Genomic DNA, 26,115 nt, shown 5'->3' on the forward strand with positions numbered 1-26,115 from the left:
CCAGTCTGCTGTCTGGTTCCACAAGAAGAAGGTTCTGATCCAGATGTTTGAGTAGAAAGCCTTGGTCCAGTAGAGTTCCGTCACAGAGACACTTTACACTAGAAACACACAAAGCGTGTGTCAGTCATTCAGGAAGATGTGTTGTGGAGCGGATCGAGGGCGAGGCTACTTTCAGAGAGGAGAGGGAAAACACGCGAGAGCAGCCGGGGAGGAGGCAGGGAAGTGGAGAAAACACGCGAGAGCAGCCAGGGAGGAGTCAGACAAGTGGAGAAAACACACGAGAGCAGCCGGGGGAGGAGGCAGGGAAGTGGAGAAAACACATGAGAACAGCCGGGGAGGAGTCAGGGAAGTGGAGAAAACACACGAGAGCAGCCGGGGGAGGAGTCAGACAAGTGGAACACTTCGCCTCGTTTCAACAGGGATTACTATTGATTGAAAACTTTATTTAACAGATTGCAGAATGGGTACAATACAGTACAGCTCAATACACACAATTGTTAAGGGGATGCAGACCAGAGAAAGACTTTCATCTTGTTTACATCAGGGTCCCCCATTTTCAATTCATAGTGACATTTATGACATACACAACATACATGACATTTATGGCATAGGGACATACATGACATACAGGTATTTAGTACTGTTACATTTGTGACATATACGATATGCAAATATACAGTACTGTTACCCATAGATCCTGACAGAGAGTATACATATATGTGGAGGGGACTGTACATTAGGAGGGGGTGGGTGGGTGGGAGAGAAATATACATATGGTGGGGAGAGAATATATACATACGGTGGGGAGGATACTGTACATTAGGAGGGGGTGGGTGGGTGGGAGAGAAATATACATACGGTGGGGAGAGAATATATACATACGGTGGGGAGGAGACTGTACATTAGGAGGGGGTGGGTGGGTGAGAGAGAAATATACATACGGTGGGGAGAGAATATATACATACGGTGGGGAGGAGACTGTACATTAGGAGGGGGTGGGTGGGTGGGAGAGAAATATACATACGGTGGGGAGAGAATATATACATGCGGTGGGGAGGAGACTGTACATTAGGAGGGGGTGGGGGGGTTTGGACATTTACGGTGGCCAGTTTCGAATTGCAGCCTCCCGTAGGTGCTCTTTAAGAGCGGTTTTGAATGTCACGTCCAATCTTTCGCCGTCGACTAAAGACGCACTTCTTCAACCATTATCTGAATAAAACATTTTTTAATAAAAATAAAATATCTAACCCTAACTAACCGTACTGTCATGCACTTGTCCTAATAAACTAACCTACACTGTAGCACTCAACACTTTGATGAACATTGTTGCTCAGCTGATAGAGTTGTGCCCTTCCTGATGGCTTGTCGTACAGAACTTGTAAGTCGCTTTGGATAAAAGCGTCAGCTAAATGACCAAAATGTAAATGTAATGTAAATGAATGTGGGTAGGGATTCACATTCCTTTACAGCTTTGGGTAGGGCGTTCCACATTGATGTGGCATAATTGCGAAACGTGTTTAGTCCCTTGTTTGAGCCGAATCTGGGTTTAACATGATTTGTGGAGCTCCCTCTGGTGTTGTGGTCGTGGTATTCACTGACCTTTGGGAAGTATTTTGGCATGTACATGGGTACCTTAGTGGTGTAGTGCATCTTGTAGACCAGGCCCATTGCAAGTTGCTGTACTCTGTCGTCTACTCTAAGCCATCCTAGGTTGTCAAAGTGGGCAGGGGTGAGGTGGGTTCTAGGAGTAAGGTCAAGTAGAAGTCTGACCAGTTTGTTTTGTGATGTTTGTAATTTTGTTTTTAGCGCCTTTGATGTGCTTTGGTACCATGAGGTGCAAGCATAGTCGTAGTACCCTTGAATGAGTGCTCCTGCCAGAGTCTTCAGGGTATTCTTGTTTACCAGTGAGATCCGGTACAAGAATCTAGTTCGTTGGTTGACTTTTTTTTATTACCTTGGATGCCATTTTGTCATGAAAGTCTTTCTCTGATCTGCATCCCCTTAACAATTGTGTGTATTGAGCCGTACTGTTTTTTTTTTTTTTGTATTATTGCAAAACAAAAATTATTAAAAGTCAGTACTCAACACACAATGCATAATGAAACTAACAATCAAGGTGGCTAAAATGACATGCAAGTACAGAAACAGGAAACAAACAAAAAAGTCTATAATAATATTTTACCGTATACAGTGTATATCCAACGAAATTACCAATTATACAAATGCCTTATACAGGATATACCCCTAATACCTATTTTCTAAAACCCTACACACATATGCTCCAGCTCGAACCCCCCCCCCTCCCGGACCCCTCCTTGGATAGTACCTCCATTATCCCTCACTCCTAACCAGACACTACCATTATAAGCTAGCTTTTATTCTCTCCACCACTTCTAACCACATTGACATTTTGAATTCGTTGAGACCCAGAATTCTTGCTGTAGATATTTCTTGATAAATCACATCGAGATATGTAAGAAACCAAACCTTCCGGCACATTTTTTCCGGTTGAAACCAGCGTGATGCGATCAGTTTTTTAGCTACTGTGATACCCGATAAAACCAATCTCTTTAGCTGTGGATTTACTGCAAACTCAAAAACATCATTCAATAGTAATTAGTGATGCACCGATGTGAAAATTGTGGCCGATACCGATAACCGATATTAATATTGCTGTTCTGGCCGATACCGATATTTACCGATGTCGATATCTCTGTATAGAAAACACTTTTTTATGATAATCAAATAAAGAGCTATTTTCCAAAACGCATAATTTTTTTACTTTTGTAACTTATTTTCAGAAATGACTGATATTTTGAAACTATTTAAGGCCAAAACATGTAAAAAGAAAAAAAAAAGATTAAAAAAAAAAAAATAATAATATCGGCCCCATCTTGATATCGGTCCGATACCGATGTGTAAAAAAACGGCCATATCGGCCGATATTATATCGGCGGCCGATATATCGTGCATCACTAATAGTAATACAGAGGGGTGTACTGGTATATTCCAAGATACGAGTTTTGATAATTGATGGGTCACATCTTTCCAGAATGCCTTAACTGGTGGGCAGTCCCAATACATGTGCATAAATGTCCCTTCGTCTCCATTTGTACATTGGGAGCATTTTGAGTCTTGTTTAAGGCCCATTCTGTTCAGTCTTATAGGAGTCAAGTATGTCCTGTGAATATAGTTAAGATTGATTTGTTGATGGTCCGGGTTCCTTGATGTAAGACGGACATTTGCCCATGCTTCTTGCCAATCAAAGTCACTTTCCAGGTCTGGTATATCCCTCCTCCAGACAGAGTCTAGTTGGAGGGTTTCATACGAGGACGTTAGTAATTGATAATAAAAACCTGATACAAAACCTCTCGATGTTTCTCTTTCATAGAAGAATTTGTGGTATCTGTGGTGTTCAACTGGTATGTCTAATGGAACACCGTGAGACCTCAAACATAGGCGTAACTGTATGTAAAAAAGCCATGTGGACTCGGTGAGGTTAAACTTTGTGCATATTTCTCCATAACTACAAAAACCCTGGTTATTAAAAATATCCCCTAATGAGTGTATGCCTTGCTCTTCCCATATAGGGAATCTTATAGGACGTTTTTCAATTAAGAGTGCATTGTTATTGAATAAGGGAGTGTGATTATGCCATTTTTGTGGGTTATGATATTTTTTTTGTGTTTCACGCCATATCCGGATTGCATGGGTAATTATGGGGCCAAATTTCCGCTCACAGTGCTTGATTGGTAGTTTAGTGTGTGCTATGTCCTTCAGTCTATGTGGGGCTACTATGTTTTCTTCCAATTTTCTCCAGGATACCAATGCCTGGGGATCAAACCATATTGTCAATGGTCTTAATGTGTATGCCTTAAAATATTGGAAAAAATCTGGAACTGCCATGCCACCGTCTGCTTTATTTCTCTGTGCGGTGGATCTTTTTATGCGAGGTGGTTTGTTATTCCAAATAAATTTGTATGTGGAGGAGTGTAATCTTTTCCAGTAACCCTCTGGAGGGGGTAACGGTAGCATTGAACTGATGAAGTTGATTCTTGGTAGTACATCCATCTTGACTATTGATACCCTTGCCTGTACTGAGTTTTTAAGTTTTGCCCACCTGTCCAGGTCGTCTTTGATTTTGTTCTGTATTTTTGTGTAATTGTGCTTCACCGTTTGTCTTATGGTGGGAAATATTTCCACACCCAAGCATCTAAAATGTTTTACCATGGGTATCTCTCCTGGGAGGGTTGTATCTTTTTTTGCTTTGGTGTTAAGTGGAAGGAAAGCCGACTTCGGCCAATTTATTTTAAATCCCGATAAATCACCAAAGTTCTCTATCAACTTGAGTAGATGAGGCAATGTGGTGTTGGGGCTTTGCATGAACAATATTACGTCGTCCGCATATAAACTAATTTTATGTTGTGTGCCCTTGATTACGATTGGTTCTATGGATTGGGATTGTCTTATATATTGTGCTAAAGGCTCTAATGATAGATCGAATAGTCCGGGACTAAGAGGGCAACCCTGTCTGGCTGAGCGTGATACCGGAAAGATTTTGGAGATGAATGTACCTGTTGTAATCATGGCCGATGGGTCTTTGTATAATACTTTAATCATATCAATGAATCCTTTTCCTAGCCCCATCCTTTCTAATACTGCCCATAGACCATTCCAGCCTGTCAAAGGCTTTCATAGCATCCAGGGACAGCATCGCCTTAGGTATGGTGTCTTCTTTGTCTGCATCTAGTACGTGCAGTATTCGTCTTATGTTATCAGTGATCAGGCGACCTCTTATGAAGCCAGTTTGGTCCGGATGAACTAAAGACGTCATATGCTTTTGTAATCTGATGGCTAATACCTTAGAGTACAGTTTGACATCGGTTCCGAGGAGGCTTAAGGGTCTGTAACTACCGCACTCGGTGGGGTCTTTGTCTTTTTTGAGAAGGACTGAAATGAGTGCAATATTGTCGTGTTTATGGAAGCTCCCCTCCTTGACTGAGTATAAGATCATATTTAGTAATAAGGGTCCAATTATGTCCCAACAAGAAAGGTACATTTCTGATGGGATACCGTCTCTTCCAGGAGCCTTACCATTTTTCATTTCGGATATGGCCTTCTTGAGTTCCTCTAGTGTGATCGGTGCTTCTAACTGTTTAGCGTCATCCTCCGAAAGTTTAGGGAGAATAATTTGATTAAGATATGTGTCCATTTTGTTTTGATCAAAGGTTGTTTCTGATTTATATAAGTCGGAGTAGAATTCTTTGAATGTATCGTTTATTATTTTGGGGTCTGTTTCAAGTACTTGTTGTTTTCTAATGGCAGTTATATCTGCAAATTTTTAGCCGTACTGTATTGTACCCATTCTGCAATCTGTTAATAAAATGTTCAATCAATCAGTCAAATCAAACTCACCGAAGACTATGCAGCCCTAGTGTAATTCCCTCTTATGCGATGATGACGGCAACACGTTCTTTATAGCACTGGTGGGATTTCTTAACAATCCGGACAGTGAGAACTGTGAAACACATACATGAAATACAATAAATCACAGATCAAACCATAACAACATACATCAATCTTATTTCTGCGTGTCTCTTAGTGTCACATGTCTTTGCAATATTGTTAAACAAATTAACTTAACCTACAAAACACATTAAGTCCTTCTGCAATAATAACTCACTTAGTAAACATTGAGTTAGCAGCACTTTAGCTCCATGGCTTGGGCGACACATCCACAACACCAACACCTACCTTACTGCTGCTGCAATAAGAGAGGACATTATGGGGACTGTAGCATCTTCTGGACCTTGTAACAATGACAATAAAGACCATTCTATTCTATTGACTCTTAAAAACTATCTCTTTACAAGAAGAAGTGAAACTATCTCTTTACAAGAAGAAGTGAAACTATCTCTTAAATCCGCGGAGATTTTGACACGCGTGCGTCGGCATAAAACGTCCCCGGACACTGTGGGCTTGCCTTCAACATTTGTTCCGCCATTAAACTAGCAGCATTTAAGTAAATCAAAGCCTGTGTAAGCACTGAATGAATGAAAACTTTATTTAACAGATTGTAGAATGGGTACAATACAGTAGTGGCCAAATAAAGCACTGAACCAGTATTGAACCACTTCACCAAATGTATTGAACATGGATTCATTCATTCAAATGTTCGTTTCAGTCCCCTCTGCTGGCGAAATAGGAGACTGCAAAACAAACCTGTTTTGTGTGGATGGAAAGCAATTTAGAATAGTTTGTTTTGTAATATATTGTTACACGCTCACACTTAATTGATCTGATCATAACAATAACAGGTGTTCCCAATGGAAAATCAGTCCCCCTCACCCCCAGAGTATAGAGAGGCTGGCATGCAACACCTTTCTCTTCCCTACACAGGTTCACACACACAGGTTTTTACTTTGAATTATTTCCTTCTGGGGATGGAGATTAATTGTATGATTGATAGTGTAAATATATGTAGTTGGTACGGAGAGGGTGTGCTTGGGAAACGGGATGTGCAGGATAATGATGATGGCTGTGCTTGTGTAACTATAGGGTAGGGTGTGATTATGGGACTCAAAGATTTTTATTGAGGAATAGAATTTTTTCAACAGTTTTTGGACTGAGACGGTTTCTTTTCTTGCTGACCACTTCTCCAGCTTTTGAGAAAACCCGTTCACATGGAACAGATGAGGCTGGAATACAAAGATAGTGTTTTGCCAGTCTGAACAAATGAGGGTACACATGCTTGTGGTTGCTCCAGTACAAAGGTGGATCTTCAGATCTTTCCAGGGGAGGATCAGTGTTGTATCTCTGGACCTCTACAGTGGCATCTGCTGTGGCATTTCGTGACCTTCTCGCAGTCGCAGTGTAACGGTTGTCATCTGTGTCGTATTCGATTAAATAGAATAATCTTCAGGACGAGAAGATAACATTTATATGTTTATTCAAAGGTAAGCATCGTTCAGCATGAGTGTAACTCCATTCACGGCTGGCAGCCAACTGCCTGTGAGGACCCCTGGTCAGGTATACATAAGCAAGGTGCGTCTGGCGCGCCTGTCGTAAATGATATATTCACAGCATGAATAATATAGTAAAGATATATTCAAAGCATGAATATTACATCCTCCTTCTTTTAGAGAAAGCTTAATAAGCTATGAACAAAATTGAAATTAGGAATGGTTGTGCAATACTCTGTAAGAGTTTCTTTGTAAACAATAACAAGTGCGTTACCTGTGTCAGGACCAGGCAATGTAAACAGGTAGGATTAATATGTTAAACATAAAGATTCATGTATCAAGGTATTACAGTTCGTATTGTGTGCCCTCTTATTCTGGATATTCTGCTTTAATATTTGAATACTTCAGCTGTGAATAAGGTATGTATTCATGGCTTATTTGGTCGTGTCTCAACACTCTTACCATATGCAGTTCTTATTTGTAGAAGTAGCTTGCTAACAAAATGGGAATATATCGACAATTAAGCAAGGTAAGTAGGTCATAGATTCAACACATATAGTAAGTCATCATTTCAGCATACATTAATATTTGTTACATTTCACCACCCCTTTTTTTTCTTTTTTTTTTTTTCAATTGGGCAAATGGTGTTATAATAGGGCAGCGATCCGCCTGCACCCTGTACATTTATAGGTCTAAAATGTCCCGAGGCTTCACTGCTCGGCCGGATCTGGTGTAGTATGAAGCTGAGTTCTCTTCTGAGTCCTCTGGCAGTTCAGGGTCGTTGGTCTCCGGCGGTTGATCGACGCTCTCTGGACTCGGCATACCGTCGCTGTCCTGGAAGTGTTCCTCTTTCGTGTCCCTCAGGTGCCTGCGGTTGCGGCGGTATTCGCGTCCATCTTGGGTGCGAACGTGGTATGACCGCGCAGTGTCAGCTGGTTGTATGACTACTGCTGGCCTCCAGCGTCCAAGTTCTTGTAGCCTGACAGATTCACCACAATGTAGTGGGGGCAGCGGTCTAGCTGACCTGTCATAGTATTTCTTCTGGTGCTGTTGTCTTTGCACTCGTTTGTTATGTCCATCTTTTTGGCTTACTACCCCTGGCCGCAGCTGTTGGTTGGTGCTCGGGAGGGTTGAGCGTAGCCTGCGGCTCATCAACAGTTGTGCCGGCGATTTGAAGTTGTCGACTGGGGTATTACGATACTCCAGGAGGCTTAGGTACGGGTCTCTTCTGTCTGCCTTAGCCTTGTCCATGAGTGATTTTGCCGTCTTCACGGTTCTCTCCGCTAGTCCGTTGCTTTGCGGATAGTGTGGGCTTGACGTGACGTGTGTGAACTCCCACGACTTGGCGAATGCCTCGAACTCTTTAGACTTGTATTGTGGTCCGTTGTCCGAGACTATGGTCTCTGGGACGCCATGCCTGGCACAGGCTGCCTTTAGCTTGTGGATAACAGCTGCCGATGTGGTGCTGTGAAGTCTGTCTAGTTCGAAGAATCTGCTGTAGTAGTCGACGGTCACAACATAGTCCTGGTTGTTCCAGTTAAAGAGATCTGTCCCTACAACCTGCCAGGGGCGGTCTGGGATACGATGAGGCATCATGGGCTCCTTGGTGTTTGATGGGCGGCGCTCTTGGCATATTGAGCACTTCTCCACGACTTGCTCTATATGTCTACCCATTCCAGGCCAGAACATGATGTCTCGTGCTCTTAGTTTGCATTTTTCCATTCCCATGTGGCCTGCATGGATCTTGATCAGCATATCTCCTCTGAGGCTGGTAGGGATGACTATTTTCTCCCCCTTGAAAATTATTCCATTCGTCTTGGATAGTTCATCTCTGTGATTCCAGTATTCGGTAATGTTCTGGGGGCATTGTTTTCTTTCCTCAGGCCATCCCTCCAGGATAGCCTGGCTGAGCAGCTTTAGCTGTGTGTCATTGTCTGTCGTTTCTCTGATCTCCTGTAGCCTGTCGTCGTGTACAGGTAAGCTGTTGTACACCATGTGTACCTGAAGGTCCATCCCTTCACTGAGACCGTCGTCGTGAGAGGTGAGTGATTTCCTGGACAGCGTGTCGGCTACTGGGATGTCTTTCCCAGGGCGGTGCACGATCGTGAAGTTATACTTGTGTAGTTGCAGTATCATCCTCTGTAACCGCGGTGGGGCTGCGGCGATCGGCTTCTTCATGATCGACTCCAGGGGCTTGTGGTCAGATTGCACCATAACATGGCGACTGTAGGCATATTGGTGGAAACGTTTGAATCCATAAAGGACTGCGTACATCTCCTTTTCGATTTGTGCGTAGTTGACCTCGCTGTCCGTGAGTGATCTGGATGCGTAGCTAATGGGCCTTCCTTCCTGCATCAGCACAGCACCCAGACCATACTTTGATGCGTCCACTTGTAAGCTGAGCTCCTTATCTGGGTCAAAGTAGATGAGGACTGGCCCAGGTTCACTGGTAAGTATGTCTTTCATCTTTTGGAATGCAGCGTCGTGCTGCGCGTCCCACAGGAATTCATTCGATTGTTTAAGCAGCTGTCTCATGGGTGCGTTGATCTCGGAGAGGCTCGGGGCGAATTTCGCCAGATAGTTGACTATACCTAGCACGGTTTCCAGTTCTGCCCGGCTCTTTGGCGCCTCCATCTCCTTGATGGCAGCTATCTTGCCTGGGTCAGGCTTCATGCCGTCAGCTGAAAGGATGTGCCCGAAGTAGCTCACTTCGGTGGCTCCGATGGTGCACTTGTCTGCGTTGAGCCGAACGCCTCTCTCCCGTGATCTCACCATCATTGCATGTAGGTTCTTATCGTGTTCCTCTCTGGTCGCGCCATATACAAGGATGTCGTCTACTATAGCTGCTACTCCGTTCAGTCCCTCGTATGTCTCGTCGATTTTTCGTTGGAACTCGTCTTGGGCAGAAACGAGCCCAAATGGTAATCGTAGGAATCTGTACCGTCCAAACGGTGTGTTGAACGTCGTCAGCTTCGATGATTCTGTGGAGAGCTTGATGGACCAGTATCCCGACCTTGCATCCAGTACGCTGAAATAGCGTGCGCCTGTTAGTCTGGGTGTGATGTCCTCTAGTGTCGGCAGAGGGTAGTGCGGGCGCTTGATAGCCTTGTTTAGCTCCTTAGGATCCAAACATAGTCTGAGCTTGCCTGTGCGTGGTTTCTCAACAATGACCAGTGCACTGACCCACTCCGTTGGTTCGATGATTCTAGCGATGATCTGTGTGTCTTCCATACTCTGTAGCTCCTTCTTTAGTCGGCCACGCAGGGCGATCGGTGTCCTTCTCAGTGGGCAGACTACTGGCTTGGCGTCTGGGTCTATATGGATGTGACACTCTCCTGGGAATAGTCCTATCCCTTTAAACACGTCGTGGTATTCTTCCATGATGGACTGTTTATCTGTGTGTGCATTCACTGACAATACTAGTTTAATGAGGTCCATATTCAGGCATGCCTGTAAACCTAGAACTGGGGGTGCCTGAGTGTCTACTATGTAAAAGTCTAACAACATGCCACGCTCTTTGTATTTACACTTTAACGTGCATGTGCCCTTTACCACTAGCTTCTCTCCACCATATCCTGTCAGTCTGCGTGAGGTAGGCTGTATTTTGCGTTTATCTTGTAAACTGTGATACTCTCTCAAAGGAATTACATTTACTTGTGCACCTGTGTCTAACTTAAATTTAAGCTCTGTGCCCTGTTTTCCTACTTGTATGTCTGCGAACGCTTGTTCTGTTGCATCAAACCGTCTGTCTGTCACGGTGTCTACATACAGTTCGTCTGACTCTTCTCCTGACTCAGAGCGCATGCTAATCTCGTGTACTGACTTTTTCTGGAAGCTACCGGCCCTGCAGACTTTGGCAAAGTGGTTCCATTTTCCACACTTCGTGCACTGTTTTCCCCTAGCTACACAGTTATCCCCTTCCTTGTGAGCTCTACCCCCACAGTATCCACAGTTCTTACGTGTGTCTGTGTCGCTCGCTCTGTTCGCTCTCTCTGTCCACTCTGCTCTGGGGCGATATCTCTGAGCGCTATGCTTCTGTTCATGTCTGTGCACCTCGTGCACGAGCTGCTCCTGCGCGCTGCACGTGGCGCCAGTAAAGCTCTTTATCTGTGATTGTGCTAGCTCGTGGGCTCTAGCTATATCTATCGCGTTGTCTAACGACAAGTCTGATCCTACGTTTAATAGTTTCTCTCTTACTTTTGCTGAGTGTATGCCAAACACTATGCGGTCTCTAACCATCTCATCATTGTTCACATATGCACAGTCTTTCACCAGTAGTTTCAATGCAGTGACAAATTGTTCGAATGACTCGCTCGGTTGCTGGGTTTTCTCATGGAATTTGTACCTGGCGAAGATTGTGTTCCTCCTTGGAAGTACGTATGCTTCGAAATTGTCATAGTAGCTCTTCAGTACCTTTGCTTCATCTGCACTGAGAGTCCATGTGTTGTGAATGTCTCTCCCTCTTTCTCCGCTCCACAATAGCAGGTAGCTACATTTCTCGTCCTCTCCTTTCTTCTTGAGTGGGCCCGAAAACATCAACTCCGCGTGCTGCCTGAACTTCTTCCATTCTCCCGGTAAGTCCAGAGAATCCCAATTCATCCGTGGCGACGGGACTCCGTTGATATCCATGTTCATCCTGCTTCTGACACCATGTCGTATTCGATTAAATAGAATAATCTTCAGGACGAGAAGATAACATTTATATGTTTATTCAAAGGTAAGCATCGTTCAGCATGAGTGTAACTCCATTCACGGCTGGCAGCCAACTGCCTGTGAGGACCCCTGGTCAGGTATACATAAGCAAGGTGCGCCTGGCGCGCCTGTCGTAAATTATATATTCACAGCATGAATAATATAGTAAAGATATATTCAAAGCATGAATATTACAATCTGGTCAGAGATTGAAGAGACGGAACTGCTTTCGACTGTTTATTGCCTATAAAAGACATGAAATAAAAACAGCTGTAGTGTTTTCCTGGTCACTGTACATCTGGTAGACCTCGAGCAGACAGGTACAACACTGCTCTTTTATAATGTCTCAATGACACAGTATTTATAAAAGTACACGTCACCAGGTGGCTCCCAAAACAAATACGGTATGATGTTTCTCAATTTAGATAAAATTCACATGCAAACAAATATAATTTCTAACTCTGTTACACCCACCCCCACTGAATTTTGGCGACATTGAGCACCAACCACGTACCACCTACTAAAAGCACAGTACAACACAATCACACACACACTGGGTCTTCAAAATAACAAAACCAACTCCAAAAGTATCCCATAAGGATGAAGTGGTATGAGAACAACGCTCTCAATCCAGCTACTGGCGGTAGGGTGCCTTGTACACCCCACAAGACCCTCATACACTGTGTAGTATAAGCCCATGAAAATAAATCATCCCAACATAAAAAAAAATTATGTAAGATAAATCACCCCGGACTGTCAAAACCTAGAACAAAGACCCTGTGCCGCGAACAACATCCTGCCTTGACATGGTCTGTATTAACCTGCTAACTGGTTTGATAAGGCGGCCAAATCTAGACCGAGCCTGATCAGTGTGCACGGGTGGACTCTGTATGTCACTGCACTGCACATTTCTCGCCCTATCAGTCCGTGTCACAGTGTCAAGTGAAGGATCCGCCTGCACTCTGTGTACAGAACTGTCAGCATCAACAGTGACGTTCACTGGTCCATAGTCGCAGCTCACAGACCGAACCTCCATCTGGCCCTCAGGTCCCTCTGAGATGTCTCGAGACACAGAGGCTGCACTGCTTATGTCTGTAATGTCGGCCTGCGAAAGACTAGGAACGGACAATTGTGTAATCCATTCTCGGGTCCTTCCTTCAGAGTCCACAGATGCTGGGCCAGTCAAGAGATCCCCACTCCCCTCCTCAGAGATGTTCTCTGTGTTCTCCCCCATACCGTCGACACTTGGAATGGACGATTGGGTCTCAGGCATGGATGAGGCAAGGTCGGACACTTCACTCATGTCATCCACAGGGATAAAATTGACAAGCATCAGCAGGTTCCTATGGACCACCTTCTCACGTCCAGCAACTGTGTCACAGATCTTGTACGTATGTGTCTCAGCATTCATGCCCACCACCAGGGCCGCTTGGGAGAAATGCGAGGCCCTGTGCGAGATTTAACGCGAGCCCCCCCCCCCCCCCCCCCCCCAAAAGGTTAAAAAAAAAAAATTATATATATATATATATATATATATATATATATATATATTTTTTTTTCATACAGTCAACATATTCTTAAATAATAGCGCTGCCCGAGGCGGGGCATGATACAGTCAACATATAGCAAAAGAGAGAGCGAGAGAGAGCTCCCGTTCTACAGTCAATATACAGTGTACAGAGAGAGAGAGAGAGAGAGAGAGAGAGACACATTAGAAAGAAATTGAAATGCTATTTGGCCCTAAACAGAGAGTACACAGTGGCAGAATACCTGAGCACTGTGACTGAAGATCCTTGACTATACAGACTCAGCGAGCACAGCCTAGCCATCGAGAAAGGCCGCCATAGGCAGACTGTGTGTGTTAGAAAGAGAGAGAGAGAGAGAGAGAGAGAGAGAGCATGTGTGTTAGAGAGAGAGCATGTATGAGAGAGAGAGAGAGAGAGAGAGAGAGAGAGAGCATGTGTGTGTGTGTGTTAGAGAGAGAGCATGTATGAGAGATCAAAAAGGACAAAGATCAACACTTAGATCCAAAGAGAAGAGGGTCTATAGAGAAACCAAAGCAGCAAGGAGCCAATGGCCGACATCAGCTAAATAGGCTAGCCAGGTACTGTGACACACACAGCTTTGGCCAACGGCCCAACGCTACCCAAGCTACACAAACGACCAAGACATTCACACACAGCACATGTCGTATCTCCAAATGTTGTGAAGTAGCATATGTTTTGCCTGGAAAAAAACATCGTTATTAACAAAACATTCGGGAGGGGAAGGAAGGAAGAGTGGGGTAATGTCATGACATTTTCATTAATTTTACCTGCACGAGGAACGCAGGGCGAAAGGCCGCAACACAGGTCTCCACGTTGACGAAAGGCCTCTCGCTGGCGGGACAAAAAGAAGCTATGGCCAGAGCCTTGTCATGGTGCAGGCCCGACTACATCTTCTGTCAAAGGGCCTGCTATTCTCAAGGCTAACTGATAGCATCAAACGAACGTTCCCAGCTGACGCTAAACAGCTAACTGGCTAACAGTTAGCTCAATCAGGCACACACAGTTAGCTACTAGTAGTATTAGCTAGTCGACCAGTTTGGCTCCAGAGAGAGAGAAAGAGAGACAGGTCCACGGCGGGTATATAATCATAGGTTGACTCACCATAACGCAGTATCAACGCCGGCGCCAATGGTAAAGTTGGAAGGAGACTTTCTTGGCCCACGCCACGGTGTAATTTCTTCTTCTTCTTCTTCGAGTACTTTCCGGCAGACTGGACACCTTTCGGCGTATTGCTGCCTAACAGATTTATCTGCTCACAAGTTCTCTTCTCCTTCTTTTGAAAAGACATCCACTCGCCTCGCCTCGCTCCTCTGAATAGGTTAGCTAACGCTAGTTAGCATTTAGCTAAGCTAGCTACTAGCCGACATCATGGCTATACCATGACAAGGCTCCGGCCATTTGTCCCGCTAGCGAGAGGCCTTTCGTCAACGTTCCTTGGTGACCGACCGACTGATAATGACCGACCTCTTTCTTCGTCTTGGCTGGCATAACTAAGCATAGTCAAAAGCTGCACGCGAAATAGTCAAACGCAGCTGACTCACGCTGCCACGCCGGCGTACTACACTGTCTACACATGATGTAAGTAAAACCACTCCCTTCGTTGAAACCAATGCTGCTGCAGAACCACAGAGGCTGAGCTCCAATAGTGAGTATGTCTGCAGGACTGCAGACCCAGGAACAAGTCAGACACATTCTACAAACGTGTCTAATGTGAAATATATAAGCATATAAGCAAAACTAGATTTTAGGTCTGTGATGAAAAAGGGCCTCGCGGGAAGGGGGGCCTCGCAAAAAAATTAAAAAAAAATAAAAAAAAATAATAAAAAAAATGTATTTATTTTTTAAATTTTTTTTTGCGAGGCCCCCCTTCCCGCGAGGCCCTGTGCGACCGCACTGCTCGCACACCCCCTGAGGCGGCCCTGCCCACCACAGTGTAGATGGTTGATTCCCATCGATCAGCGACTTTCCTCTTCCCCCTGCACCCTGTCGCCGACCTCAATGTCAGACCCCTTCACTTTCCTGTTGTAGAGCCGAGCATGCCTGTTCTGCTCTTTTGTGGCATGTTCCTGGGCAATGGCCATGGCCTCCCTCAGATCTTTAGTGAGAGATTCCACATACTTGTCATAACTCGTCACACATGAGTCATTCAAGACGGTTCGGAAGAGGACATCTACAGGTAGACGGGGAATGCGGCCAAACACGAGATAAAAGGGGGCGTATCCCGTCGTCTCATGGACCGTACAGTTGTACATGAATGTCAACGTCTGCAAACGCTGTGGCCAGTCAGCCTTTGCTTCAGGTGTCAATGCACGGATCATCCCACCCAGGGTCCTGTTGAATCGTTCCACACTACCATTTCCCATTGGATGGTAGGGTGTTGTGTGCGATTTCCTGACGCCTGAAACTCTGAGAAGCTCACTGATTAGCTGACTCTCAAAGTTTGCCCCTTGGTCGCTGTGGATCCGCTCTGGGAACCCGAAGACACAGAAATATCTGTCCCAGAGAACTCTCGCCACTTGCTTGGCTGACTGGTTTCTACAGGAAAACGCCTGAGCCATCCTCGTAAAGTGATCGGTCACCACCAAGACATCGACTGACTTGTTTCTGGAATATTCAGCCGACCAAAAGTCGATACAGACAAGCTGCAGCGGTCTGGTTGATGTTATACTCTCTAAGGGAGCTCTCCCCTCAGGTTCGACTGTCTTGCTGACGATGCATCGCTGACAGTGGCGCACATAGTCTCTCACATCCCTGTCAAGATTTAGCCAGAAGAACCTCTGTCTGGTTAAACTGAGACTCCTGAACTGGCCCTGATGTCCTGCATCATCATGAACACCCTTCAGAACCTCAACCTTGAGTGAATCAGGCACGACATACTGAGACCGCCTTGCCTTAGTAATCTGGTCTCTTGAAACTCTGTACAGCACACCATTGCTCACAGCAAGCTTCTCCCAGTGCTTCAAGTATCTCATGACTGTGACAGACTCTTTCACTCTTTCTCTCCTGGAAGGTCTCCGACATCTCTCCACGTAATACAGGACACGGGAAACGGTTCTGTCTTCTAACTGCCTATCACGGAGGTCCCTCTCTGTGTGGGCAGGCAGAGAGTCTTGTCCAGACGGAACCAACTGAGGCAAATACTGCAGCACTGCCACAGCACGAGCCCTTGAACCAGCCTCCCATTCCACATGTGATTGTACAACAGCAGACACATCTTCCATCTCAATGGATTGAGTATGCATGTGAATGGGACTGCATGAGGCCTGGGCATCGACACTCATCGGAGGGTGTTCCCTGTGACCACTGGAAACCCGAAAGGCATCTTGAACAGAGCCACTCGACATATCCCTGACTTGGGATAGGAGACTCAGGTAGGGCTCTTCCAGCAACCTATGACCAACACTGTCCTTAACAAACGGCACACGGCTCAGGGCATCAGCCACAACGTTCAGCCGGCCTGGCACATACTTGATGTCAAAGTCGTAGCTTGCCAATTTAGCTACCCAGCGCTGCTCACAACAGTCCAGCTTCGGCTTTGTCATTATGTGAGTCAGCGGGTTGTTGTCAGTCCAGATTGTAAACTTGTGGCCCTTCAGCCAGTGACTAAACTTGTCACAGACTGACCACTTCAAGGCCAGAAACTCCAAACGATGAGCTGGATAGTTCTTTTGAGACTGAGACAAGGACTTTCTGGCGAACGCAATAGGCCTGGCTCTGGTTTCGCCTTCCTGGACTTGTGACAGGACAGCACCAATACCATCCAGGGATGCATCCGTCGACAGCATGAAGGGACGGCTGAAGTCAGGGTGAGCCAGGACCACCGTGTTAACAAGGGATGCCTTGAGCTTCTCAAAAGCCTGTTCCTGGTCTGAGGTCCAGTCAGAGGCACTCAACTTCTTGTTCGACAGTCTGTACTTCCCCTCCTTCCCTTTTCTTCTCTCGCCCTTCAACAGAGAGAAGAGAGGCTTGGTGACGGCGGAGTATCTGGGAATGAAGTGCTGGTAATAGTTGATCATCCCCAAAAATGACCTTATCCGCTTCTGTGATGGGTTCACCCCATTGGGCTCCATGAGGTCAGCACTCGTCATTTTTGCAATGCTCTCAACCTTGCTGCGGTCTGTTGACACGCCCTTCTCATCTATTATGTGACTGAGAAATTTCACAGACCTTCTAAGGAAGAAGCATTTCTTTGGGGCCAACTTCAGGTTATGACCACGCAGTCTGTCGAACACCATTTTAAGGCGCCCCAAGGCAGTCTCCTCATCTGGAGCAAACACCAACAAGTCATCCAAGTAGCACAGTAAACTCAAGTAGTTCTGGTCCCCGAAGATACTGGTCATCATGCGCATAAAGCTCCCGGGGCTATTGCAGAGGCCCTGCGGAAGGCGGTTGTATTCATACAAGCCCATAGGCGTGGTGAAGGCTGAGTACTTTCTGTCATCCTCATGTAATGGCATGTTATAGAACCCGGAGGTCAAGTCCATTGTACTGAAGAAACAGTTGCCACCAAGCGCAGCCAGGCAATCCGCCTGGTGAGGGAGAGGATGAGCGTCCTTTAGGGTCCTCTTGTTCAGCCAACGGAAATCTGTACACACACAGAGATCGCCATTCTTTTTCCACACAAGTACCAGAGGAGACGCGTATTCACTGGTGGACTTTCGGATGATCTCCTTCTCCTCCATCTCACTCAGTACCTGGCGTAATATCTGATACTGGCCGGGGGGCACTCGCCTGAATGGGAGCCGGAATGGTCTGTGGTCAGAGAGGTGAATGCGGTGTACGAAGTCCTTCGCTTCTCCACAGTCAAGATGGTGGCGTGAGAAGATGTCTTCATACCGCACAATCAGGTCAGCCATCTTCTGTTTCCAGCTCTCTGAAACATCACAAGACTGGACGTCAAGACTGCTCAACCCAACTGACTCAAGTTTGTCATCAGTGGAACGTACCTCGGCAGAGGCGGGCATCTCCACTTGAGTGCAACTGACCAGGGGGACCTTTGGAGGGTCAGCAACATCCATGTCCTCAAGTGCCATGCAGGGGAAGACATCAGCCAGCTTTGCATTACGCCTCACCAACACGGGCCTGTCAGAAGTATTGATGAGCTTCAGTGGGACCCATCTGTCTCCCCACAATGGAGTAACAATCCTTGCTACCAAAACTCCCCTCGGGGCCGAACGAGCAGATGTGGGCTCTGTCATTACGGTGCTGCCCGGAGATACAGCAGTGTCTTTAGGCAGCTTTCCCCATACGAGATATTCACGGCCAGGTTCAAGGCAAACAGCTGAATTGCACCTCACAGTGCCAACTTTGTCCGGCACGTCCTGACCTCTCCACGGACTCAGACCAGAGAGCATAGATAGGAACTGTTCAGATTCTTGATCTTTGGCAGTGCAGGGGCCGGATACAGTTTTCCAGTAGGAATCGCACAGCTTAGACTGACGAAGGACATGCTTAATAACATTAGTCCCCAGTATCAACTCATCATGCTGTCCCTGAACAACGAGCGTGAGGACCGACATCTTACAGCCATACACTTCCATCTCCACATCGAAGGCAGACTTTGGCTTGACACGGCGTCCACCACATCCAACAAGGACCACGTTCACATTGATCTGGTTGTGCTCAGTTATCACTCCAGCCTCCCTCAGCTTCATCTCTGCTACCTCGCTGATGCTACAAGCCATGGACCCGCTGTCTAGCATGCCACCCAGCGTTGTTGTACCACCCACACCCACAGGTGTATAAAAAAGACTGTCACTGCTGCTAATCCTGTGTATGTTCTGATACACAACAACTTCTGAGTCATCACTTGAATCCTTCACAGACGTATAAACCGTCTCGGCATCAGATATATAACTAGTTTGGGAGTTCACGTCGGGACCTGTACTGCCTCCCTTCACATACAGGTCAGTTAGTTTCCCCCAAACTGAGGTTGGGAGGACTTATTGGCCTGGCAGTCCCTCTTTGTATGCCCAGGGGCCAGACAGGCGAAACACAGCCTCTCATTCATGCAGTGTGAAATGGTGCTATGACTAGAGTCATCACAGACCCGACAAGCTTGCTCCCTGGGACGTCCCCCTCCAGGGGTACGCGGGAACCTCCCACCACGCATTGGAGTAGCGACATTGCACTGCTGCATTTTCTCCATCATCCCCTGAAACATGTCCACCATACGGCTAAGAAGCCTCTCCTCCGACTTCTGGAGATTCTGAGTGACAACTGCCGTAGAGGTGGGGCGTGGGACATGGCAGATCTCTCCTTGAACTGGGACAGAACCAGGAGAGGGGTAAGGAGTATGACACTCCTGGTGTTGGGCTTGAAGAGAGAGAGAGATAGGACTCTGGGTGTGGCACTGCTCAGGTACTGACAAACTGGCTGGTGATGAGCTAGACTGCTCATGGAGGACAGTGGTGGTGTGACTCTTTAACTGCACAGCCCCACTAACTCTGCTGCTCAACTCCCTTTGGTAATCATCAATCCTCATCTGTACATCTCGTGAGGTCCATTCATGGATTGGCTTACATTTCAGAGTGTAGGATAACTCTGGGTCAGGACAATGTTTCACAAACATGAGCGCCACCTCATCACTCATGTTCCCTGCTTGCTTGCCCTGTCTGCCCAGACCCTCAATAGCTAGGTCTGCTGCCTTGTTCAATCTAATCCAGTAATCGACTGGGTTTTCTCTGAGTTTGGGCAGGGTGGAATAGAAGTCCGAAAGAGGGAGACATGAGGATGCATCACTGAAGTACTGAAGGAGGATATTGTAAATCAGCCCAGGGTCTCTATTGGCATCAAGTGATGGATCACTACGTAGGCCGATCCTCACAACATCTCTAGCTTTACCCATTAAACTACTCAGAATTTCCTCAGCCTGCTCAAGCATAGGTATCGCCTGTTTCCTGAGATGAGACTTAGTCATGTCAATCCACTCCTGAACTGAACACTTATCAGAACCGTCACCTCTGAATGTCTAGGGTTCTCTGTCTGGCCTAACCTGAACTGTCACATGTGGGGCTTCCTGCCTGGTAGCTTCCCTGTGCGTATCCTGACGTGAAGTATTCTGGGGATCGCCACTCATGTTTATTACACCAGATGACATCAACTTTGCGACTATAGACTCGCCAATCTGGACACCTAACTGCCCTACCATATCTGTGAGGTGGTTCATAGCATCAGCATCACTACTAGGTGTAGAAGTGTGAGGACCCTCCCTCATGAACTGCCCAACAGGAGCACAACCTGGGCTCTGACTCAACCCTGTACCCCTACCGCTGTCAGCCATGGACCGGGAATGCCCCACCCCCTATCAAACTTCCTGGTGACATAGCCACTAAACGCCAAACCTCTTCCGATCGATAGGACTGGACTGGCAAAAGTATCCACCCTATCGTCATCAACTCCCCCCTCAGACATTGTAAGTACTTGTGTTGTGTTAAATTACGGAATACCAAATGAAAAAATTTAAATAAAAATAAAGAAAAAGAAAATTATAATCAAAATAATAATTATAAATATATTTTTTCTTTCTTTTTAACAAAACAAAACAAAAATAATCGTCACTCTATGTATGGGAGTGAAAACACTTCGCTCTGACCAATATACTAGTTACAGATCTGACCACACACTGATCTTGTTCTGGACAGATGCTGAAATTGAAATAGAGAATTTCACGGTGATAAGGAAAGATAGAAATAGAAATGGCGGTGGTGTCTGTATTTTTGTGAGGTCAGATATTGATTTTAATGTTAGAGATGATTTAAATAATGATCAAATAGAGGCAGTCTGGTTGGCTATTTCTCTCCCCAAAAGCAAACCAATCCTCGTTGGGGTGTGCTATCGTCCCCCAAATCAGAGTGATTTTTATGATTTATTGGGAGAGACCTGCTCTAATTGTGATGACTTTACCACAGCAGAGATTATTGTCCTTGGGGATTTAAACACTGACTTTCTCAAGAAGGACTCTACTATTTTCAAAGCTTGTGATACCTTTTGTAGATTGTTTGATCTTCATCAGATGATTAAGGAACCTACTCGTGTTACACACACCTCCCAAACCATTATTGATCTGGTTTTGGTATCGGATAGGACCAGGATAAGCAAAAGTGGAGTAGTAGAATATACTATCAGTGACCATTCCATGATCTTTGTGACTAGGAAGATACAGAGAAATATATTTAAGTGTCACAATACAGTGAAAATTAGGTCTCTGAAAAACTACAGCAAAGCTGCTCTCATCGAGTGTTTTAATAATGTAGATTGGGCAACTGAAATGTAATAATATTGATAACGCCTGGATATGTTTTAAATCTATTTTTCTAAATGTAGTGGAGAAACTAGCACCAAGCAAAGTGGTAAGGATCAAGCGTAGAACAGAGCCCTGGGTTACTGATGACATTTTAAAACTGATACATTTAAGAAATCTAAGTTTTTCAAAATTTAAGAAATCAAGGGATAATTCAGACTACCAAGAGTTTAAGAAACTAAGAAGTGAAGCGAAAAGGGAGATTATGACAGCCAAAAAATCCCACTTTTCTGAAAAGATAGTCGAATACAGGAACAACCCCAGTAAATTGTGGAAATCATTAAAGGATCTAGGCTACAGCAAAAGGCTAAAAACCAAACCTAGCAGCCTTAGTTTGAACCACGAGGGTAAATTGACCTCAGACAAAAAAGAGGTGGCGGAGGGGCTGAACACGTACTTTACATCAGTGGCAAGTAATCTGGTAAAAGATCTCCCACAGCATTCAGGGCGTTTTGGAGAAGCACAGGTTAATGAGTATTACTCACAACTAGAGCTGCAAGAGGACTCCTTTTCTTATAGTAAAGTGACAGAGAGCGCAGTCCTCAAGAGGCTAAATCAACTTAATTCCAGTAAAGTGACAGGATTAGATCAGATGCCTGCTAGGTTTCTTAACGACGCAGCAGAGAGCATCACACCTGCTATTACCCACCTAATCAATCTCTCCATTGAGCATGGGAAGGTACCAGCAGATTTAAAGAGTGCTAGAGTAATCCCACTCTATAAGAAAGGTAATAAGTCAGACAAGGGTAACTATAGACCAATTAGCATTTTAAGTATACTATCAAAAGTCATGGAAAAAATCATTCATGAACAGATCAATACATATTTAGTGAGTAACAATATCCTATTTGAGCATCAGTCAGGCTTTAGACAATCTCATTCCACTGAGACTTGTCTGGTGTATTTGACTGACTGCATCAGAAAGGAGATTGATGCAAAGAAATTCTGTGGAATGATCATGTTGGACCTACAAAAGGCCTTTGATACGGTTGACCATAGTGTCCTTTTATTTAAATTGAAGGCGATTGGGTTTAGTTGGTCAGCGTTGAACTGGGTCACCTCATATCTATCAGGCAGGTCTCAGATGGTAGATGTAAACGGGACCTACTCCTCAGCCAAGGCGATCACCTGCGGGGTGCCTCAAGGGAGTGTCCTGGGGCCGCTCTTCTTTCTCATTTACATAAATGATATGAAGAATGCCTGTTCATCAGACCTTTTTCTTTATGCGGATGACTCAGCCATTCTGGTCTCCCATAAGGACTTGGCAGTAGTGGAGAGGACCCTTAGTGAGGAGCTATCAAATGTGCAGACATGGCTGTCAGATAACAAACTATCTCTTCATCTAGGAAAAACAGAGGCCATCCTGTTTGGATCAAAGAAACGGCTTGGTAAAGATATTGAAATGAAGGTAAGAGTAGGTGAAAAGCAAATAACAAACAAGGATTCTGTTGTATATCTAGGCTGCATACTGGACAAACATCTTACAGGAGAGGCCATGGCTAAAAAAGCCCACACTAAAATCTGCCAGAAAACGAAATTCCTAGCTAGACAAGGGAAACTACTGGACCAGGCAACACTTAAAATGCTAGCGGGCGCATTAGTACAGAGTCACTTTGACTATGCTGCCACCTCCTGGTTCAGTGGCGCTCCACAGGTCCTGAAAAATAAACTTCAGACAGCTCAAAACAAATTAATTAGAGTAGTCCTTAAACTACCTCCACGCACTCACCTAGGGCCAACTTTCTTTAGGCAACTAAACTGGCTTCCGGTCAATAAAAGGGTAATTCACATCAAATTAGGTCTCACACACAAGATAGTTCAAAATACAGGTCCGAAATATCTATCTAATTATTTTAATCGATTCCGTGACAATCATTCATACTCCACTAGAAGGAGCAGTACGGATTTTATTCTGCCAAGATTTAACTCCCTAATGGGCACAAATACATTTTTATATTCTGCAGCACTGGAGTGGAACAAGCTTCCAGTGGCCCTGAAAAACATCGAAGAGGGGGGAAGTTTTAGACGTGCCACAAAGAAATGGCTAGCCAGTGAAGTATAGAATAGCCATAGGAAGGAGAGGGTAGGAAGTGCTTTTTTTGTATGGGGTTGCTATTATGTTTTATTCTGTTTTTTATTATGATGATCTTTGTTTTATTATGATGCTCTATGTTTTATTATGATGCTCTATGTTTTATTATGATGCTCTATGTTTTTATTATGATGCTCTGTTTTAGTATGTTTTATTATGATGCTCTATGTTTTATGATGTCTGTCCATGTCCAAAATCAGGGACCATGATGGAAATAAGTGCTTGCACGTTCTCATGTTTTTATCCCTTGGATGCTGTCTTTTACTCCACAATAAAAATCAATCAATCAATCAAACAGCCACACAGCATCCACGGCGATCGGCGTCGAGCTGATCTTGAAGATCCAGAAGGTCACGGCACCAGTGTAACGGTCAGTGATGGGCAAGCTACTTGGAAAATGTAGCAAGCTACACTACAAGTTACTCTCGATTAAATATAGCTCAACTACAATGGAAGCTATCCCCAGAGAAATGTAGCAAGCTACACTACAAGAATATGGCAAAAATAGCTAGCTACATCGGCACTACTTTTTTATTTTTTTTTTACTTCGTGACCAAGTTTCCACCAAACAAATAGGCAGGAAAAAAAATTCTCAGTTTGATTGTTTATTATAAAACTGAAACAAGCCCTCGGTCTGGCTTTTTGTGTCATCCTTTTAACATGAACTTGTATTACACACTTCTTCAATATCTTAATTGTTTTACTTCATTTTACTAGTATTATGCTACCATGTATATACTACTACCAGTACCAACTATGCTAATATGTCTATACTACTACAGTATGTACTCAGAGTATAACACTCAAGCTTGACACTGACAAACAATACTACTTATCCTTGGCTGCTAGATATGTACCACTCCTACTGACTTGTTGTACACAATTTGTAAGTTGCTTTGAATGAAAGTGTCAGCTAAATGACCAAATGTATTTAAATATGTAACTCACAAAACATTCCATGGCCCCAAAATCATGTGGGGACCGCCCCTGGGGGTCCTGTCCCACAGGTTGAGAACCACTGCTTTTCCCTCTTTTTTTCTTTTCTCCACCCCAATAATATTGTTCATTTTCTGCCTACAGTGAAACATCATGATAGCAGCTATCTTAGTTAAAGCTGTTGACAAAGTGTACTGACTTGTGTGCTGTTTGGGAACAGTTGATTTTCATCAGCTCACCTGAATGTGTCTTCAAGTTGAGAGCAGCATAGTTTTAGCAGTTTTTTCAGTCAAACTCATAAATGTGTCCCAGATAGGGCCATGGAGAGTCATTGTTGTTATTGACATCATCATCTTCATCAATGCCATCGAACCCCTCTGCCATTTCGCTCAGACTGGTTCTTGTTCATGTAATCCGTTAAATTGCATTCATTCAATACGTCTGTTTTGATTTTCACTTCCTGCTTTGCGGCTGGAGTCCCGCCCTATCCTGCCTCTGATTGGCCTACCCATAACGTTTTGGCCTACCATACCCAATCGTGAAGTCATCACTCATATCTAAACAAACCAAGCAACCAATCATAGTGGGTTTTTTACGGGGATTTTTTTTTCTCCTCGCAGATATTCTAGTGAATGAATGAATGAATGAATGACTGTTTCTCTCGAAAGTAGCGTGTAACGTTTCTCGTCGCTACGTTACTACTTCGTTCTATAAAGAGCTCCGCTACAGAGACTGCTACCCTGGTTAAAAAGTAGCGAGCTACCAGCACGCTACTGAGAATTGTAGTTAAGCTATGTAGCGTCGCTACTTGTAGCAAGCTACTGCCCATCACTGGTAACGGTTGTCATCTGGTCAGAGATTGAAGAGACGGAACTGCTTTCGACTGTTTATTGCCTATAAAAGACATGAAATAAAAACAGCTGTAGTGTTTTCCTGGTCACTGTACATCTGGTAGACCTCGAGCAGACAGGTACAACACTGCTCTTTTATAATGTCTCAATGACACAGTATTTATAAAAGTACATGTATTTTACATTCTCATAACAATTAAAATAACAAACCCACTACTCCCCAATACACAGTATCATACCATTAATTTGCAAGTCTATAAACCAAATTGGTAAACTTGCACGACCTGCTGGACATAGCAGGAAGTGCATCAGTAGATTTCCAACAATATAATGGCGTCGAAAATAAACATGTTTGCATTACGTATGAAGCCACATACCTATAAAAGACATGAAATAAAAACAGCTGTAGTGTTTTCCTGGTCACTGTACATCTGGTAGACCTGCATGTATAACATAAAATGGTACATTAGACAAATTCTAACCAGAGAAAATAATGAAATAGCAGAGCTACACTTCAACGGGGAACCTACCTCGAGCAGACAGGTACAACACTGCTGGGTAGGTACGATGTCCCCACAGGGACATGCAGCGCGATATACAATGACCTCAACACGTCACCAGGTGGCTCCCAAAACAAATACAGTATGATGTTTCTCAATTTAGATAAAATTCACATGCAAACAAATATAATTTCTAACTCTGTTACACCAGCATCTTGGTCCATAGTTTTCCA

This window comes from Notolepis coatsorum, assembly GCF_963971535.1.
Source record: "Notolepis coatsorum genome assembly, chromosome: 12".
Taxonomy (NCBI): domain Eukaryota; kingdom Metazoa; phylum Chordata; class Actinopteri; order Aulopiformes; family Paralepididae; genus Notolepis; species Notolepis coatsorum.